We start from the raw sequence: 20,496 nt of genomic DNA, 5'->3' as shown, positions 1-20,496 counted from the left end.
AGTACCATAATGCTTTGCTTACTATATCTTCATAATATAGTTTGAAGTCAGGTAATGTGATGCCTCCAGGTTTGTTCTTATTGCTTAAGCTTGCTGGAGCTATTTGAGCTCTTTTTTTAGTTCTATATGAAGCACAGAATTATTTTCTAGATCAAAGAAATATGATGTAGGTATTTTGATAGGGATTCCATTGAATCTGTAAATCACTTTAGGCAGTATAGTCATTTTAACAATGTTGATGCTAAAAAGGGCTTCTGTCGTGAGTGGCACACGTGGGACAACTCATTTGCTCTTCATGTGGAATCGACATCAAGAGATTTCGGAAGCATAATTTTTGGGTACTTGGGCAGCTGGTGATCGTTGGTTAAAAAAAAAAAAAACCAATGTTGATTCTACCAATCCCTAAGCATGGGATATTTTTTCATTTGTTTGTGTCATCTATGATTTCTGTATTAGTGTTTTATAATTATTTTTGTAGTGATATTTTACCTCCTTGAATATACCCCAAAATTATAAAAGCCATAAATGACAAACCCACAGCCAACATCACACTGAGTAGGGAAAAGTTGAAAGCATTCCCCCTGGAGCAGTCAAGCAAGAGAAAGAAATAAAGGGTTCCAAATTAGCAAAGAGCAGGATAACTATTCCTGTTTCTAGAAAACCCTAAATACTCCTAGAATTGATAAATAAATTCAGCAAAGTCTCAGGTTACAAAAAGAATGCACACATAACAACAGTCAAGTTGACAGTCAAATCAACGACTCAGTACCATTTACAAAATCTACAGTTTTCCTACTTTTATTGATTTCTAGCTTTATTTAATTGTAGTTGGAAAAGATACTTGTATAATTTCAATCTTTTTAAATTTGTTAAGACTTTTTTATCTAACATATAATCAATTTTGGAAAATGTTGTGTATGCACTTGAAATGAATGTGTATTCAGATACTATTGCGGGGAAGGTTCTGTGTATGCCTTTTAGGTTCACTTGGTCTATAGTGTTGATCAATTGCACTGCTTCTTTATTGATTTTCTACCTGAGATGTTCTAACCATTATTGAAAATGAAGTATTAAAATCTCCTACTATAATTGTATTTATTTATTTTCCTCTTCAGATTTGTCAATGTCTGCTTCATATACTTAGGTATTCTGGTGTTGGGTATATTTATAATTACTGTATCTTCCTGCTGAATTAAGCTTTTATTATTATATAATAACCTTCTTTGTCTCTGGTCACAGTTTTAGACTTAGGTCTATTTTTTCTGACATAAGTTAGCCACCTTGTTCTCTTTTGATTACCATATGTGTAGAATATCTTTTTCCATCCTTCATTCTTAGCCTCTGTGTGTCCTTAAAGCTCAAGTGTCTTGTACATAGTTTATAGTCAGATCTTGTTTTTTCTTTTTCAATCTATTTATCCTCTCTATGTCTTTTGATTGGGAGTTTAACCCATTTACATTTAAAGTAATTATTGATAAGTACTAACTTACTATTACCATTAATTGTTTTCTGTCTATTTTGTAGTTATTTTGTCATTCTCTTCTCTTGTAAGTTGATGATATTTTAGTGAGCAGATTTTGATTTCTTTCTCTTCTTTATGTGTGTGAGTTTCTACTAACAGTATTTCCTGGTGGTTCCCATAAGGCTTACATAAAAATAACTTATAGTTGTACTAATCTATTTTAAACTGATAACATCTTAATTTCAAGTACACACAAACACTCCAGTTTTACTTCTCCCCCATCTCACACTTTATGCCATTGACATCAAAATTTACATGTTTCTTTATTATGGATCTTACAACAAATGTTGTAAAGGACAATACTTTTGTCCTTTAAATTTTATACAGATGGTAGAAGCGATTGACACACCTCCTTACAGTGTTACTGTTTTTGTCTACACCTTTACCAGTGAGTTTTATACTTTCATACACAAATGTTGCTATTTAGCATCCTTCCCTTTCACCTTGAAGAATTCCCTTTAGCATGTCTTGTAATTAAAGTCTAACATTGATGAACTCTTGCAATTAAAGTCTAGTATTGATGAACTCCCTCAGCTTTTGTTTTCTTTAAAAGTCTTTATCTGTCCTCTATTTCTAAAGGAAAGTTTTTCCAGGTATCATATTATTTGTTGGCATTATTTTCTTTCAGTTCTTTGAATATAGCATCCCACTCTCTCCTGGCCTGCAAATTTTCTGCTGAGAAATTTGCTGATAGTCTTATAGGTGCTGTCTTTATACATGAGTCACTTTTCTCTCACTGCTTTCAAAATTTCCTCCTTCTAACTTTTAACAATTCGATTATAATGTGTCTCACTGTTGCCTTTTTTTGTTTGTTTTTGGCTGGGGCTGGGTTTAAACCCACCACCTCCGGCATATGGGGAGGGCGCCCTACTCCTTTGAGCCACAGGTGTCACCCTCACTGTAGTCTTCTTTGGGTTTATCATATTTGAATTTTTTGAGCTTCCAAAATCTAGATACCTAGAATAATAAATATAAATATCCCCTGAATAAATATTCCACTGTATGCATATACCACATTTTCTTTATCCAGTGATCTGCTGATGTATAGTTAGGTTGCATCAACTTCCTGCTGTTGTAAATAATGTTACAATGGACATGGGAGTGATGACATCTCTTCAGGATCCTGGTTTTTATGGGTATCAAAAAATGCCCATAAGCAGAATTCCTAGATCATATGGTGGTTCTATTTTTAATTCTTGGAGAAAACTCCATACAGTTTTCCTTGGCAGTTGCACAATTTTGGATGCTCACCAACAGTGTACAATGTTACAATTTCTCCACATTCTCACCAATACTTGTTCTTTTTTCCTTTTAGATAATAGTGATCCTAATAGGTGTGAGAGGATATCTTATTGTGGTGACCTATTAATAACCTTTTTCCCCCTTAATTTTAGCTCTATAAAATGATACCTACCTCCCAGAGTCATAAGGATTAAATGAGTTCATGCATACAACTTGTTAAGAGCAATGCTTGGCACATAGTAAGTAGTCAATGAAAGTTAGCTGTTCTTATTTCACTTCAAAAAAATGCAGATGAAAGAGTTCTAAAGGTAGAATGCAGTATGGTTTCACAAGAAAGTGAATATACTTAATGTTACTGAATTATACACTTTAAATTGGTGAAAGGGTAAACTTTATGTCATGTATATTTCACTGCAATTAAAATAATGCGGTTAAGGTGATGAAGTTCACAGTGGCAAGATGAGGTAGATTTTGTGTGTTGCATCTATTTTTCCTATGAAAGAACATTTTTAACTAAGGATGAGATGGGGAGAGTGTTTGATGATTTGAGGAAAGAGAATAGATGTTGACATAAATGTCTCAGAGATAGAGAATATGAATTTATTAGGGAAGTGTAATAGAGTTTTCTATGGCAATACAGGGTGCCCATTTGAAATCTGTGGCTATAAATTGGAAGTGGGTTGAACTGATCGGAATTATTTTGGCATATGAGTGGAGTAAGTGGATTGTTGAGTTAACCAGAGCTGGTGTTTTGTTCAGGTGAGTTCAGTAAAGGGAGAAAGGGTGAGGCAGGTAGAGTGTTTGCTAGCAAGGGGTCAGAAGGCTGAACTGTGGAGGTCAACACCATACAATAAAATAAAGTAGTGATAAAATAGCCTCAGCAAATCTGATTAGGAAAAAACACAGATGAAGTGAAATACTACATAGCAATAGACATTGAGGACAATATTATCATTTATCAAGATGGAAATGGCCATAGACATTTAGATAATTGCTCAAGAATTCAACTGTCCAGAATCCAATGTATTTTAGTGTTTAACTAGTTTGGAACCTAGACTATGGAAGAATTTTTAAAAGGGTTTTCTTTTGTATGTGACAAGAGTCTGTTAAGCTCTTTTCTCTCCCCATTTGTTGTCATTTCAGATTCTGAAATAAATTTACCCAGCACGCTTTGTTAACCTTCATTCTGTCCTTCAGACATGGGGAAACTTGTAATATACCTCCAATTTAAGGATGGGTAGATTTAGAGGTGAGACCTTCCAGTCATACTTTACCTCAAATGTCAGTACTAGGACATCTATAATAAGATATGGGAATACAGCTAGAACAAGGGCTCTGAGAATGGGTCTTCTAGGTGTCTGCCAATCAAATGTTGGATGATTTATTCTTGTTTCCTCCCAGAATTTGAAGTTAAGCTGAATTTGTTTGAGATTTTCAAGTATACTTCAATTCATCTCTGCTGACTTGTATGCAGTTTTAAGCAACTGGTGGCTTTCTGTTTTCTAAAGGAGGCAACAGCTTGCAAGGTGAATAGAAGAAATTCTACCTGAAGGAATATTACACAGAGAACTAAAGAAGTCACTGGAGTTAAGAAACCACTCAGTGTTCAGAGATCATGTGGTTTATTATCAGCAAATCTGTCATGTACCATAGGAGGTGAGAGGAAAAGTTATAAAAAAAAAAAACTCCAGACTCTGTAGCATCTGACTCATGGACTAGACTTAGGACAAAAATCATTCTTCTCAGCTATATTTCTATATATTTTTATAGCTAGCAAGACTCCTTTCTACCCAACCTCATGAAATATACCTGTACTTATGGCCTCTAAGGTCCATAGATGAAAAAAATAAGAAAACTACTTGCATGACTGTTTTTGTTGGCTATATAGCCAACCCCAAGTCATAGGAGTCAAACAGTGTCCTGGGCTCCTGCCCCAGACCAGAAACATTTTACAAAATCTCAGGACTTTGAGTGATACAACAACTTCTCCATCCCCTTCTTGCATATTCCATCTTGTCTCCAACATATCATCTTAATCCCTCATGTTCTCACTAAAGACAGGAAGATGGGGGGGGTGAGAGACTCCATGATGCTATCACCTCTGATTTGCCTTCAGCTCAGGAGATGGAGTTCACAAATAAAGGACTGTAAGTGCTATAAAATAGGATCCATATCCTACATCATGACCCTGCTAAGAAGTTATTGATTCTCAGCTCAACAGATCAGGATGTATCTAACATTCAGTGGGGTGATACCAGCTTATATGGTTCTTAGCAGATGATATGTTCATCAAAAAGAGGGTAAAGAGAGAAGGCCCAACTGTGACTGGGGGACAAGATCATGAAGTAGGTGATGGGATAGTCTGAGATTTGGAGTGAAAGTGAGTCCCAGCTCTTCCTTTTTCTATATATGTGCCTTTGAGCAAACTCTCTATAATGTGTTCTTTTTTAATTTGTAACGTGAGGGCTCTTAATGCCTACTTCACAAGATTGTTACGATAATTAAATGAGGTAATGTATAAGAAGTACTATTGAGGGCAGTATATTTGTAGTATGGGCATATTATGGGAGTTCAGTAATTAGTAATTCATATTCAGTTTTACAGTAAATACTGGTTTTCTAAGGTTAAGTACATTCTCTCCTAAATTAGAGTTGATTGTACTGTGCCCACTGCCCCTCAGCTGTTAGCCAGTCAGCACCAGATGTCTACTCTGCTCCCAGATGAAGTGAGCAGCTGAGACAGAACTGAGAGGCACCTGCCTCAATAGAAGCCTGGAGATTGTCCAGCCATAGGCTCTTGAAGCTATAGGGAATAGCAGTACAAACAAGGCCAAACTCTGTGCTGGGGGTAGGTTAAATTCTAAATGTTTCTGTTATAAAATGAACAATCTATTATTGTATTCATTTTATGAGCACTTGGTACAAGTTGAATAAGTCATTGTTTGACTCTCAGGAAATTAAGATCTTGCTGGAGGAGATAAGATCAGTATACATGGAAAGAAATTTGATGTGTCAAAGGGTAAGAAGTGCCGAGTGAGTAGTGGAGCCAAAGGATGAAGAAGAACGAGACTCCTGTGACTCAGTGTGGCCAAAGGGTTTACCTGGCCTTGGATTCAGGGCTTGATTCAGATGCAGGGAGAAAATAGGGGCTTTCTAGGCGGGGCAGGAAAACATAAAGGAGTCTGAGCAGTCTGGTTCAATGATAGTAATGGGAGCTACTGAAAAACAAGGATTTACAGATAGATTGCAATTTGCTTTTCAAGAACACTGAAATATTAGGATCAGGAGTTTAGAATTTATCCAATAGCTAATGAGAAATCATTAAAGGTTTTCAAAATGGAGATGTGATTGGAAAAAGGGTATTAGTGAAAGAGGTATAAGGTAGCTTGGAGAAGGTAAATAACTTAGCAAGTGACAGCAGTGATGTAATATAGGGTGAAATACACATGAGCACATGTGTACATGCATACACCATACATGTGTGCACAGAGGGATGACTTTAGCAACCTACAAGTGTGAATGTGGAAGAGCTTTCAAAATCATTACTTGCAATCAGGGCAGATTTGAGCACTCAGTGCCAAAGTTTTAATCTAGTCATGGGGACAGCAATACTCTAGAGATTATTCTTGGAAAAAGTGGAACCACAGCTTCTGAACACTTTCTATAACAAATAAATAAGAATACAGTGAGATAGATAGAATTACTTAAGCAAGATTGTGTGAGGAAATTGCATTCTCCCTAGTTAAAGACAACACAGGATAGATGAGGATGAGGATGTGGAACAGGTCCACTGGCCTTGGCACTATCTTCACATCAGGGCGATTCATAGTCAGATGTTAAGTAAAAAGTAGAGAGGATTGTCCAGCCAAATACCATTAAGGAAAATGATCCTTCAAGAATTACTGAAAAAGTATCTAATTTTAAAGTCTATAAGAGCATTTATAAGACAGAGCTTGCTATTTATAGAAATAATTCCTGTCTTTAAAAAAACTATTTGTATAATGATAAATGTAATGCACACCCTTTGTACCACACTTGATCTTCATAATTCCAGAAGCCTAGGTTGTGCAGCCTCAGTGTGTTCTTTAAGGAAACACAGTCTATAGGTATTAAAAAATAACTAAAATATTTTTCTTCCATTTCTCAGTGAACAGCCAAGTTGTGTGTGATCACTTACTAATCCCCTTGCCCTCTCCAATTATTTGACAACATACAGATTTGTGTCATTCTCCCTTTTGATAATTCTTCCCACCTTCTTCATATGTACATTGACTCAACTGTCCACAAAGTAGACTCCTTTTTCTTGGAATGGGGAGGGACCACTGAGTGAGAAGAATATGGTAGTGACAGGGGCAGGAGGGTGGCGTTAATGTCCTGATGGGAAGCCAGGCACCAATACCAGTGCCTAGTCCACCCTTCAAAGCAAATTTGGTACTCTTGTACTGGAGTGGCCATCAGATCTGTTGTCATACTCATACAATTATATCAATGTAACAAATTAAACATTTTTTAATTGCCAATGATCCCAACTTTCCTGATAGTGACTCAATTTATCACAATAAGTCATGCTTTCACCATTTGTATGGAATCAGGTTTATCCAAATCAAAAAAATATTTTTTATGTTATTTAAGTTTCTTGTAATTTTTAGGAGCTTACAAATTTGTGCTACAAAGTTGAACAAGTGTTATTTCTCCTCATATAATAGACAGATGAAAATAATTTCTGGTGTTTATTAGTGTTTGTTAAAGTGGTGCTTTCCTTGGTCTAGGCTGAATCCAGTTCCAATTAGCTTTTCTTATTAGAGTTAGCTCAGCTCAGCTTTCCTCTGAGGCAATATTTAAGATAGCCTAGTATGTATATCTAGTCCTCATACACCCAGTTGATGCATGGAGCTCCTCTCTTCAGATTCCCTCTAAGCCTTTATGCTGGTGCTCTACCCAATTTTTTACCCTCTTAGTGGATGATGGTGAGGATTTTTTACCATTCTCTGTGGTTTTCCCTCACTCACTGATCCCTACAGGCCAAGGATGACTTATCTGATTTGTAGAAGAGAAACAAATGTCACTACTCATGTAGCACTTCCTTCCTACCATGCAGAAGCAGACCAGGCAAAACTTTTCAGCTGCCCACCCATAAGTGGGAAATTGTACTAGGGTTCTCCAAAAAAAAAGAACCAATAAAAGATCTATATCTATACATATATATGTGTGTGTATATATACTTTATACACACACACATAAAGAGAGAGAGAGAGATTGACTTATTATAAGGAATTGGCTCACTCAATTATGGAGACTGAGAAGTCCCAGATGTACAGTGGACAAGCTGTAGTTTGAATAGTGTAGTTCCATTCTAGAAGCTGGTGGACTTGAGACCCAAGAAAAGCTGATGCTTTAGTTTGAGTCTAAGGGCAGGGAAAGACTGCTGTCTCAGCTCAAAATAGTGAGATAAGAGTTCCCTCTTACTCCTGGAAGGCCAGCCTTTTGTTCTGATTATGCCTCCAACTGCTTGAACTGTTCTTATGTAAGGTACTCCCATAAGAAAGGGAAATCTGTTTCACTCATTCTACTGGATCAAATCTCATCCAAAAATACTCTCACAGACATACCCAAAATAATGTTTGACCAAATATCTGGGTACTCCTTGGCTTAGTCAAGTTGATTCATGAAATTAACAATCACAGAAGTTAAATCAGTTCAGTTCAGGGAAGATAGTAGTAGAGAGTCCTTTTTCACATTCAGTACAAACCACCTATTCTAATCTAGATTTCCTGGTGAACCCTAAACTAGAGTAATGTGGCTGACACTTCTCTTTTATTGTCTTGTGACAACTATGTCTCTCAAGTTGATCAAAACCCATAGTAGAAGAGAGTTTGCTTAATTATCAAACCCAATAGGCAGTTTTCTCTAATAGTTACTGATAATTTTTTTTTTTGAGACGGAGTCTCTTTATGTCACCCTTGGTAGAGTGCTATAGTGTCACAGCTCACAGCAACCTCAAACTCTTGGGCATAAGTGAGTCTCTTGCCTCAGCCTCCCATGTAGCTGGGACTACAGGTGCCTGCTACAATGCCCAGCTATTTTTTTGTAGCAGTTGTCCTTGTTTAGCTGGCCCAGGCCGGGTTCCAACCTGCCAGCCTTGGTGCATGTGGCTGGCACTGTAACCACTGTGCTACAGGCACTGAGCCTGATAATTATTTTTGCTAATTTCCTCTGGTCTTTTCTTCCCACTTTCTGACTGGAGGACTAAGGATGGCTTTCCTATTCATTCTGATTTTCCAGCCCACTTTGAAACTTCTCCATCTCTTCTCAACCTACTTCAAATCCAGCTACATTTTCTGCAATTAGTCAGGGAACACTTCAAATAGACACTTGAATAATGCAATGCTCATCTAGCTGTGGTCCATCAGCCACCATCTTGCTTTGCTTTCTAAACCTGAGAGAGCAGAATGAGAAACATTGGTAATTTTCTGTACTAAAATGAGCCTGATACCACAAAATATCTCTTTGGCTTCAGGCCCTGAATACATTCCCATTTGTACCCTTGTAAGATTAACCATAGAGGTAACCCCACCAATCACCCTTCCTCCCCCCATCCACCCTCCTCACCTCCCCTCTCCCACCCCCTTCCCATATTCTAAGGCTATAATTAGGTTATGACACTCCTATAAAAGCTATGAATTAGTTTCAAACTAGGGCTGTGTACATTGGATACTTTTTCTTCCATTCTTGAGATACTTTGCTAAGAATAACATTTTCTAATTCCATCCATATAAACATGAAGGAGGTAAAGTCTCTATCTTCTTTAGGGTTGCATAGTATTCCATGGTGTACATATACCACAATTTATTGATCCATTCATGGGTCGATGGACATTTAGGTTTCTTCCATGATCTAGCAATTATGAATTGGGCTGCAATAAACATTCTGATACAAATATCTTTGTTGTAATTCGATTTTTGGTCTTCTGGATATATACCTAATAAAGAAATTGCAGTTCTCTCAGTGTTCTCCAGATGGTTTTTCAAAAGGAACAAATTAATTTGCATTCCCACCAACAGTGATTCTGATGTGAGGCCAAGTGTGAAGACCACACCCCCAGATAGCAAACATTTGTGATAAATGACCACTCACACCACACACACATTTCCTTCTGGTTTGGCTCTGCTTATTTCCTGAGACCTGGCACCATATTCCTTTCCTGCCTCAGTTTTGCAATCCACCCCTGACCCTGTAGTTTGGATCATCCTTCTGTCTGCCCTCTGTAGGGCAGAGGACAGATATATAATTTTACTGTCAGATAACTTAAAACAACACAGATAAGCTAAAGCTACAATACCCCATTTCCAGGCTCCTCCCCAGAAGTGACTGATAACCAATCAGTTTGGTGTACATTTTTTCTCATTTTTTTACATTTACATATATCAGATTAAATAAATAAGTAGTTCTCAAAGATAAATGGAGGATTTGACTTCTCAGAGGCTACTTGGAGAACTTTTTGGTTGTTGCAACGTGGGAGTGACACTGGCAGCTAGCAGGAAGAGGCCAGGATGCTGCTACATGTCCCACCTCACAGCCCCTGACAAAGAGGCAGGTGGCCCAAAGCGTTAACACAGGAAAACCCTACGCTACTACACATGGAACTGCCAATGACTGACCCACTTCAACCTTTAAAAAGACCATTTTCTATGGCACAACCTAATGTATTTGTACACATGTGGAAACAGAGTTTTGCTTGTGGCTATTTACAAAAACATATTACGTCATATGTCCGATTCTACAACTTTGTTTTTCCCTCTCACAGCATGCCTAGAAGATTCTCCACGTCAGGATCCAGAGCTGCATCTGATTCTCTTCTAGCTTTTTTAAGGTATTCCTGCTGTATTCCCAGTTCCTTATTATACAACCCACACTGCTACAGGCATCCTGACCCACCCTTTCTCTCACAATGGTCAGGCCCCAGGGGCATCTGAAGATCAAAGACACTGAGGACCAGAGGGGAAAGGGCTGGTGATGAGGAAAGAACAGCCTAGACTTCGAGGGAGGGCAGAGCCCTGCGCTCCCCCCAGGCTGCTTCCTTCCTTGGCCGTCCTCAAGTACCAGTTGCCACCAGCTCACACCACCACCTGTTACCGGCCCAGCAGAGGCCATTCTGTTCCGTGGGTATTTACAACAGAGCAGTATGAGTTGGGAAACCTGTCTGTTAGACTTTCTACCCTGCCATTCTCACAGGGTGAGTCAAGGGCTGAGGGAGTGATTTACGTCACTTACTTTCCATGGAGGCCTCTCCTGGGGCTGCTGGGAGTTTCTGTCACACCTCTTTGAAGCCTTTACAAACGTCAACACATCACGCAGCAAAACAAACCCCCCACGTTTTCTAAGCGTGCAGTATTGTCATATCCAAAGAACCAGAGCCAGAGGAAACCTTGGCTTTTCCACAAATGGTCTAAGGACTTTCATTATCCTAGAAAACTACACGCAGACTATTCTGAGACAAAAAGACACCCCTCCCCACATGTTCTGAGAGAATAGCATATTGTCATCTGAAAGAGTAATTTATTTCCACATAATTGGCTCTATAAAGGGCATCTTCAGTGTCTAATTCTCTAAATAACTTGGGGCCTTCTGTAGCCCGTGCTGACCCCACAGGGGAAGGAGAGCTGTAATTAATTGATTCATTTATGATTAATGCATTTCCAGCTTTCCTTTGCTGCCACTCTTCAAGGATAAAAATTTCCCCAGCCCTGTGACTATAGTCATTTAAAAGAAATAAAGAAATCTGGATAACAAGCAAGAAGGCTGTTAAGGGGAGACCCCCGAGGCCGCACCTCTCATGTGTGCGGTCATCTGTCTCAGAAGCCCTTTTGAGAAAGGAACTTTGGTTGGCTCTCAGCAATAAGGTACTTCAAACACACTAGTAAATGCCTGCTTTTTAGTTTTTTTTGTTTGTTTCCTGGTTTATTTAACCACTATGGTACTGAATACCGGTAAGCAGGTAAGTAAATGGGAATAGGGAGGGAGGATTAGAAGGAATGAAAGGCAAAAAAGAAGGCCTGTGCCAACATTTCAGGTGGCCCTGCCTCTCCACATAGTGTGCAGAAAGGCTATCGCGCTCATGCCCAACCGATCTGTTTTTAATGAGCAAAGACTACGATGCAAGACAAGCGTCCAACAGCTTTTTCTAGTTACTCACGGTTGTATCTTTTTAATTGTTCTTCTTTGAGTTCAAATGCATGGAGAAGAGCAACTCTGTAATTTGGGAACCCAAATCTAGTTCTTCATTCCTCCACCACCATTTTTTAAAGCAAGACTAGATACCAGGCATTCTCTCATTTCCCCTTCACCCTGTTTCCCCATCAAAACCACACTGCCCTGCGTACTCCACTCTCTCAGGCTGGTTAGATAATCAAATCCTTATTTAGAAAATTGTGTTGCGCTCACCTCCCATAGATGATTTGTATTCTCCAGTTGCAATTTATATTATTTCAGGGAGGTAATATATTAGTGACTTTAATGGGATACCCTGATAAATCCCCTAAATACTCTCTTATTTTATTTCCACAGTCATCTTTCTACTCTTCTCCCAAGTCTGATTTTTTTCAGGTCTTTGATGGCTCAGTTGGGCTTCCTTATACGTGGTAGGCAATCCCAGTGTGGTCACTGGATCTCCAGAAATAGCAGATGGGGTCTTCATGTAAAGCTCATAGTTAGAATTGCTAAATATTCAGCGTCTCCTAAAACAATGGTAACTTCCAAATAAATAGTAGTTGATGTCTTCGTTCATGCTTACTGTAACCAGTGAGGAAAATGTCAATAAGAAAGTTGGTTACAACCTGCTTCAAAAAGTTAATTTAGATGTATTATTAGTTACATTTTACAGCTACATAAACTGAGGGTTGAGAATAAGCATCTACCTTCACAAAACCCATTAGTGATACAAATTCATAGCTCACTGACTACCAAATTTGTAATTCTTTGTTGTCATCTCTTTACCAAAAAAGCTTACATACTCAAGCTGCACACACATAGGGAGATTTCAACAAATATAAATTCCCAAGAGATTCTGATTTAGTTAGTCTGGAGTGGAGCCCAGGCATCTATGGGAGTTAAATGACTCCTGGCGGGTCTCATGATTAGCCAGGGTTGAGAACCACTGGTCTACAAGCAGCCGTGGCCCCTGGTACCACGAAGGGTCAAGGAGTGCTGCGTTTTCTCTCTTCTCTGTGTCTCCTGGGCCTGTCCTCTCAAGTTCCTTTTGACAATTCCTTCTATGTAAGCCTTCCAAATCACCTTCTCAAGATTCTTTCCAATTAATAGATTTGAACTTTTTAGCAGGGAATGGGGGAGGGCAATGAGAGGACTGTGAACAAAGGGAAATTTTGCATTATTATTTATCACTGTAAATTTATTTAGCACCCACAGTGTGCTGGAATAAAGGATTTCAAGATTGCCTTATCTGGTTTTCAGCAGCTATGAGCACAGTCAGTCGTGTGGTTTTATATTCCTCTATTTAACAACCTGTGAAGTTAATAGGCAGATGCAATGCTGGAGTTGAGCTGGTTCTAAAGAAAAGAGCAATCATAACTTCTAAAATTGCAAAAATCCAATTAAGTATCGCTTTCCCCTGCTGCTAGATAGACTTAGACCCAGGGAGTAATGTTAATGACAACACACTAACATCCAGGACAGTCGCCATGCCCCTTTCACTGAAATCACATGAAGGCCAGCAATTAAACAGAAACTGTGAGAATTTAATGCAATCCCCTGACTTTCAGTTGTCAAACAAAATGCTATAAGAGGTAGGGGGTGATGAAGGCCAGACAATAAATCAAAAAAGAAAAATGTGCCAGTATTCTGTTTTCTTTTTCAAAGGAGAAGTATTCAAGGTCAGCAGAACAGATTACACAGATATTTCCCCCAAAGATGTGTCTTTGGGGACCCACTGCCCCAGCCTCTGTGCCCCTCTTGTGCTCTCCACTGTAATTAAGATACATGTGCTTGTCTGGGCCTTGGGAGTTGCTGACAGACAGCTCAGCGGCCAACAAAGTGTAAATTGCCAAAGGCAGATGCTCAGTGTTAGATGGTGCCCCAGGCAAGGCGAGGCTGTGTGGCTACCCCAGGGACCCAGGCAGAATACAAAGCAGGGTGTTAAACAGTTTCTAGACACAGAAAAACCGGCACTTGATTTAGATCACTGCTTTTCCTTTAAAAGATGAAGATAAAAGAACCTTCCCCCAAACCGAGCAACTTCCTCTGGTTCTTGCCCACCACACCCCAACAGTTAAACCCCCAAACCTCTTTGAGGAACTTTTTCCACCTTAGACTGACTTCAAATGGGCCTGATTCCCTTTCTGCTCCAAAACATGGGTCTGACTCCTTACATTGTGAGTCAAAGAAAACAAGTGACTATGATGGGGTGAACTGTGTGCCCCTGAAATCCATGTATTGAAGCCCTAGCCCCGCTAGTCAAACCTTGGAATTCAACTATATTTAAAGATAGGGCCTTTAAAGAGATGATTACATTAAAATGAGAACATTTTAACTATGGATCCTAATCCAATCTGATTGGTGTCCTTATAAGAGTAAGAAATGTGGATCACAAAAGAGACACCAGGCGTGGGTACACACAGAGAAAGGACCGCGTGAGCAAACAGCAAGAAGCCACTGTCCGCAAACCAAGAACGGCCTCGGAGAAGCCAAACCTACTGACACCTTGATCTGGGGCTTCCAACCTCCAGAACGGCAAGAAAATAAACGTCTGGTGTTTAGGCCACCCAGCTCATGACATTTTATCATGGCACTGATACAGAGTTCCCCAAGTCAGAGTTGGACCATATTTTCTAGGCCTAGATGAGGGGAGAAATCAGACCTCCCATCTCTAGGCACAAACTTGCCACCCTTTCCAGGCCACACCCTCTGGGCTCTGGCAAGGGCAGGAGCAAAGCAGCCTCAGGATTCTAGGTGGAGCCTCCTTGAATAGGGACCACATACCCTCACTCCTTGCTTAAGGCAAAAACTGCAAGGACTGAATTTCAGTGCTAATTTTAGGATTATTTTCTGCCCACAGACTGCTGGCCAACTGTGACACATTTTCCCAAGACCCCTGCTGGCAGGATAAGAGAAACATCATCTAAACCTCCTAGACTGAAGTTGGGGTCCCCCCCTCCATTGCTAGAGGTTTTGTTCCCCCTCTTTTGCTTATCATGCTTATCAATCTTTCTCTCTGTCAATAAACTCTAACCTGTGGCTTATCTGCCTGCTCTGTGGTTTCATTCTTCAAACCTTGAGACCAAGGATTTGGTATGGAGAGAAATTCCAGCAACAGCAGCCCTAGCAAAGTGCTACAGTGGCCCTTACACTGATGGAATTGAGTTCTGTACTGATATGTAACCTGCATATACTAGTATTTATTGTAAAGGAAGACTGAGTACTCTCCAGCAGGCCCTGTGTACCTGCACTGTGCGAGCAGCTTTGGGCTTTAGCATCTAAGTTAAAAAGAAACTTCAAAAGAATCCTGACTATGAGGAGAATGGGGGCTCCCTCAGTAACCTCTTAAGACATACCTGTTCATAAACACAGCAAGGAACCTCAAACTTAGACAGACTGGAAATGTTCTTGGATGTTTGCTGGACCCCAAAGCATTCAAATTTAATCACAAAAGTGACTGCTATCTCACAAACCAGGACAATGTTCCATTTGAGTCAGTGAGAGGCTGAGAAGGTGTCTCATGATCTTCACTTCGAGATGGTTAAAAGTGAGAAATAGCCAATCATTTCTGAGAACGTTGAGACAAAGTACCCTCAGAGAGTCTGTTATCATCCCTGGAACTTGAGAACAGCTTGAGCTGTGAGCAGCTGCAGCCTGGTGCTGTGAAGGACCTCCAGCACACAGAGCATGACAGGAGCCTGGACAAAGAACCTCTCAGAGCCCTGTCACACACGCACTTATCCATATTTGCCTCCAGAAGGGTCTCTCACATCAGGCCCTGAAGCCACTCTGCAACACTAAAATTTTCTTACAAAACTTTATTGCCTGGTTAGGGCCAAGCCAGGAGTGAGAGGAGCTGCCATCTGATTCAAATTTGTCCAGTGCCAAGATAAAGATAAGGAGTGAGGAGTCCTACATCAGCTCCCCAGAAAGTCATCACCGTGTTCAATCTCTCAATATATTGCTTCATCAGATTTGTACAAAAGCTCCCTGCTTCTCAGAGTGACTTTTGTTGGTGCTATAAGTGACAAGACCAAGAATTCACCAGGTTCACGGCTGGGCCAAAGAACTTCCTGCCTTGGTTTGTTTGGGATGCCATAACAAAATACCATAAATTGGGAAGCTTATAAACAATAGACATCCATTGCACACAGTTCTGGATCTCAGGAAGTTCAAGATTAAGGCACTGGAAGATTCAGTATCCGATGAGGACCCACTTTTGGTTCATAGATGATGCTTCTTGCTGAGACCTCACTGGCAGAAGGTGCAGCAAGCTCCCTGGGGTCTCTTTTAGAAGGGCACTAATCCCATTCATAAGGGCTCAGCCTTTGTAACCTAATTTCCTCCCAAAGGCCCTCATCTTCTAATACTATTGCCCTAGGTTAGGATTTCAACATATAAATTTTGAGGGGACACAACATTCAGACCAAAGCATTGCCATTAGCAGTCCCATGTAGGTCTCTTATATAAGCTATTTACCCTGTCAGATGACTTCTTTTCAGTTTCAACAACTTCAATTTAGATAATTTCTGCTTAAAATATTTTGCCTTATGTTCCGTTAAAACAGAAGCTAGCCTCACTTGGTTCTTGTAATTTCTCTTTTCAGTTTTCCTTGGATTCTCCTTATAGCTTTAAATGTTATTATTCATAGTTTTGGTCAATCTTCAATTTATCATCACTTTTAAACTTCAGTTTTCAGTTTCCGTCTCCACATCACTGTCCACTCCCTAGACAAGAGGAAAAGGAAACTTTGAATACATCAAAGAAGTCCTATTTAAAGAGTCCTTATAGATCACCTTGAAAGGTTATTTCATGCTGTGCTTAATCACAGAAGTATATGTGTCCCATTTTGCAGACCTTGAAAGTTGGCTTTTCTGTATACAAGATTTCCTTAATGTTTTTCCCACTTTAAGAAAATAATACATTTTTGTATTCTTTTCTGGGAGTAAAAATGCTTCATTCTTTAGCCATCTCAGAAATCAGTTTTTTTAGGAACACTTTATTTTGGGGAGGCACATAAATTCTTTGAAAAATGTTTTTACTAGTTATTCATTTATTTCCTTTTTTCCAGATTGATATAAGGGTACAAATAATTACCTTACATTGTTTGCATGTGTTAGGTAAAGTTCAAGTTGTAGTTGAGCCCTTCACCCAAGAGGTATGCCATATGTCCTTGCATTATGCCCATCTAGTGAGAACATACCAATCCTCCTCCCACCTTTGCCCTTGTGAGACCCAAACTAATTAACTCAAGTCACAAGTCAAACTACCTCCTTTTTTATTTATTCAGGACAATAGGCCGCCACATACCAAGGACCTCATCATACCTAGGTTTTAAAGCCCACATCCTGACCCCTGCCCCTTTTTGCATTCGTCACTCTACTCTGTACTCACCCCACTTACAACCCCCGCCCCTTTTTGCACTCATCACTCTACTCTGCACTCGCCCCACTTGCGACCCCTAGCCCTTTCCTCTCATTCACTCACCTGAGACAAAGAAGACTCTCCCTAAGCCAATCAACCCTGAACACGACCACCCTATACCTGTCAGTTTGGGACAGACATGGTTTGCCTACCAATAAGAGAATGGGGTGGAATGGTCTCAGGGGAGGGAAGAGGGAAAAGTATAAAGGAATTGTTTGAATAGTCTGTAAGGGCTGTTCCCACTTTTTCTTAAAGGGCGGCCCAGGCTCTGAGCTTGAATAAAATTCCTCATGCCTTTGCAATGATGTTTGGACTCTCAGAGTGGTGCTTGAATTGAGTCTGGGGGTTAACACCCTCTTACCCCCCCCTCCTCCCTGCCTACTTGAATTTAATTGTGATTTTCTCTCAGGTGTGTGTGTAGTTGCTCATCTACTAGTTTCATATTAATATTGAGTACATTGGATGCTTGCTTTTCCATTCTTGTGATACTTTACTAAAAAGAATGTGTTTCAATTCCATCCAGATTAATACAAAAGATGTAAAGTCCCCATCATTTTTTATGGCTAAATAGTATTCCAAGGTATACATATAGCATAGTTTATCCATTCATGAGTTGATGGGCACTTTGGTCGTTTCCATATCTTGTTGATATGAATTGAGCTGCAATAAACATTCTAGTGCAAATATCCTTAGAGTAAAATGATTTTCTTTCTTCTGGGTAGATGCCTAGCATTAAGACTGCAGGATCAAATGGAAGGTCTACTTTTAGCTCTTTGAGGATTCTCTGTACTTCTTTCCAAAGAAACTATATTACCTTGCAATCCCACCAACAGTGTAGAAGTGTTCCCACATTCATGCCAATATCTGCAGCTTTGGAACTTTGTAATATAAGCTATTCTCACCGGGGTTGAATGATATCTCAAGGTGGTTTTGATTTGCCTTTCTCTGGTGATTAGGGATGATTAGCATTTTTTTCATGTATTTATTGGCCATTTTTCTGTCACCTTGGGAAAAGATTCTAGTCATATCTCTTGCCCAGTGATAAATGGGATTGTTTTTGTTTTTCTCATGTTGATTAGTTTGAGCTCTCTGTAGATTCTGGTTATTAGCCCTTTTCAGATTCGTAACATGCAAATATCTTCTCCCATTCTGAAGGCTATTTGTTTTATTTGTTGTGTCCTTAGCTATGCAGCCAGCCTCTTTTCACCATCTGATCTTTGATAAGCCAAACAAAGGCACTGGGAAAAATAATTTCTATTCAATGAATGGTGCTGGGAGAACTGGTTAGCCACATATAAAAGACTGAGACTGGACCTCTCACCTCTCACCTCTCACTACTTACAAAAATTGACTCGCAATGGATAAAAGATTTAAATCTGAGACACAAAACGAGATATATATATAAAATCTAGAAGAAAATGTGGGAAAAACTCCAGACAATATTGGCCCAGGGAAAGATTTTATGAAGAGGACCCCACCAGCAATCATAGCAATAAGAAAAATAAACAAATGGGACCAGATCAAGCTATTCATTTCTTTCTGATTCATGCTCTCTTTGCTTGTTTAGTGCCACTGGGTGATACCTTAATTCTCTACTACTACTTTACAGTTTTATCATTACTGCCATACAGTTGGTCAGCAAAGAGAAAACTATCTCTGCAAACTGTCATGCAGTTATAGCCATCACCCACTTAATCTGGCTTACTGTTATCTCACTTTGCAAAGATCCTGACAAATCCTTCTCAAAGTCAGACAGCTTCTCTTGGTAGATTTGTCCTTCATTGCTAAAACTCTCTGTCCTCTCATCTTCCCAATAATCCATCTTCCTACTCCAGCCAAAGTTGCATCACCTATTACAGACCTTGTAAGTTTAATTAGACATACATATAATTTTTTTTAAATTTCCTAGACTCTATCATGTGAGTAGGAATAGCTATCCTATTTATCTAAGATAAATAAAATCTTTACTTTGCTCTTCCTAAATACTTCTCAGCTATGACAATTCAGGTAAATGGTAAGGTTTATCTCACTCAAGCATTGCCATAAAAAAACCAGTGGGAGAAGTACCATTGTGATCATTCTATATGAGATAACTAAGGGCTCAAAAAAAAAAAAAGAATTCACTTTCCCAGGGTAGTGAAGTCAGAATTCAAATCAGTAATACTGAATCCTGCATTCTTAATCTCCAGCTTGGATATGACTGGTGAGAGCAGGGATGGCTAAGAGATGAAATCAACCAACTATTGGTATAGGCTTAGGAGATGTTTGAACATCCAACATAGCATTCACTCAAGGTGACGCAGAGGAAGCATGACTAGAGTAATAGGACAAAGAAGCTGACACTCAACATGCTGACAAAATGTGGATTGTGACATATGCTTGTTATCCATAAAAAAAAAAAAAAAAACCCCCCCCCCCAAGAAAAACAACATCAGTGTGCAGCCAGTGCTCTCCAGAGGAGAGATGCCCAGGCCCACCTCCACACATTTATGACCATGAGTGTGGCAGGTGGCAGACTCCTGCACACTGGCTTGGGGACACTTCACACCAGGCCTGACCATTCCAGTGTCGCCACAGAGACAGGCAGGGCTGCTCCTGGAGAAGGGGGAGTCCACAGGAAACCAAAGCCAGGAGTAGCTGAGTGAGTAGAACAGGAGCTGGGAAAAGACCTTGACATGTATTACCTCACTTAATCATTTCATAAACCCTATGACGTACCATTATCCCCCAATTGGCATATAATTGTCTAACTTCACACAGAGAAGAAATAGCAGTAACCCTGTGCACAAGGTAAATGTATTTTTATTTTTATGGCTGTGTATCTGCAGGCAGAGAAATGGAGAATCCTGTGCCCTTGATATGCTAATTTGAGAGAATCCTGCAGTATCTGGGAAACAGCTCAGGGCTCTGTGCTCAGTTCTGTGGGGGATCAATGTGGAGACCACCTCCAGAGAAAGCCTGAGAAGCTCACATCCCATAGACAGGAGACTTCACATGGGACATCTTGACTTGAGTCACCCGGTGCTGAAAAGAACTTCTCTAGATCACCTGGGGAGCTCTGAAATGCGGAGAAAATCTTCTCCTGTGGAGATTCTAATAATT

At 39.7% G+C, this 20,496-nt stretch overlaps 1 pseudogene; it reads left to right on the top strand.

Annotated features, from left to right (window-relative positions):
• Window positions 1-243: 243 nt before the first annotated feature.
• On the top strand, window positions 244-405 carry LOC111724916 (annotated as a pseudogene).
• Window positions 406-20,496: the final 20,091 nt, after the last annotated feature.

Source organism: Otolemur garnettii, unplaced genomic scaffold (genome assembly GCF_000181295.1).
Source record: "Otolemur garnettii isolate 467f Iridium unplaced genomic scaffold, OtoGar3 scaffold00028, whole genome shotgun sequence".
NCBI lineage: Eukaryota > Metazoa > Chordata > Mammalia > Primates > Galagidae > Otolemur > Otolemur garnettii.
This window is presented reverse-complemented; position numbering and strand designations above follow the sequence as displayed.